The sequence below is a fragment of the Ovis aries genome, chromosome 11, assembly GCF_016772045.2.
Source record: "Ovis aries strain OAR_USU_Benz2616 breed Rambouillet chromosome 11, ARS-UI_Ramb_v3.0, whole genome shotgun sequence".
Lineage (NCBI taxonomy): Eukaryota > Metazoa > Chordata > Mammalia > Artiodactyla > Bovidae > Ovis > Ovis aries.
This window is the reverse complement of record NC_056064.1, coordinates 27068743-27069743: the sequence shown is the minus strand read 5'-3', so window position 1 is coordinate 27069743 and position 1001 is coordinate 27068743. Positions and strand designations below refer to the sequence as shown.

Here is a 1001-nt window from a genome sequence, read left to right as displayed (position 1 = left end):
GTAAGGAAGAGTGTGTGTGGGCATCTCTTAGTATTACCGTGTCCTGCAATTAAAGTCAATGGAAAACGACAACAATCCAAGGGAGGAAGGGTTAGTAATGGTCCAAAACCCTTCAAGAATGAGGGTTTGGGGACTTCTCTGGTGGGCCAGTGGTTAAGACTCAGCGTCCACTGCCCAGATTCAATCCCTAGTCAGGGAACTAAGATCTCATAAGCTGTGTGGTGTGGCAAAATAAATAAATAAATAAATATTATAGATAAATGAAGAGATTCAAAAATGAAGGTTTGGGTCATCCCAACAAGTAAAGAGTCACAACCACCTGAGGTGCTTGCTGAAGGTAAAGACATTACAGAATGGTTAGAAGGTAGTTATAAATGCCAGCTATGAACTGAGTGACTTCACATGAACACATGGCTAGTTATAGCTATAACTGTTATGAATATTTTATTTTTTGATAATGTTTGTATGTGTATCTCTGTTTTCTTTCCTCTCTTATTGCCTTATCATGTAACTGAAGATGTATTGACTTTACATCATAGCTTTTAAGTGAAAAGTGAAAGTCGCTCAGTCGTGTTCAACTCTTTGCATCCCCATGGACTATACAGTCCATGGAATTCTCCAGGTCAGAATACTGGAGTGGGTAGCTTTTCCCTTCTCCAGGGCATCTTCCCAACCCAGGGATCGAACTTAGGTCTCCCATATTGCAGGTGGATTCTTTACCAGCGGAGCCACAAGGGAAGCCCAAGAATACTGGAGAGGGTAGCCCATCCCTTCTCCAGCAGATCTTCCTGACCCAGAAATTGAACCAGGGTCTCCTACATTGCAGGCAGATTCTTTACCAACTGAGCTATCAGGGAAGCTATCATAGCTTTCAAGTATCGTTAATTTTACATCAGAGTATTTAAGTTAGGGCATATCAAGAAGAGTAAATACCACTCAAGGACTTTACCTCTTTTGCTGGGGAAGGGGTTACTGTATTTTCAGCTGTACACATGACAGTT

The 1001-nt window shown here is 41.6% G+C and overlaps 1 long non-coding RNA gene across 1 annotated transcript in view; it reads left to right on the top strand.

Annotated features, from left to right (window-relative positions):
- LOC114116879 (uncharacterized) overlaps window positions 1–1001 on the top strand; it is a 47474-nt gene that overhangs the window by 41751 nt on the left and 4722 nt on the right. The window lies entirely within an intron of this gene.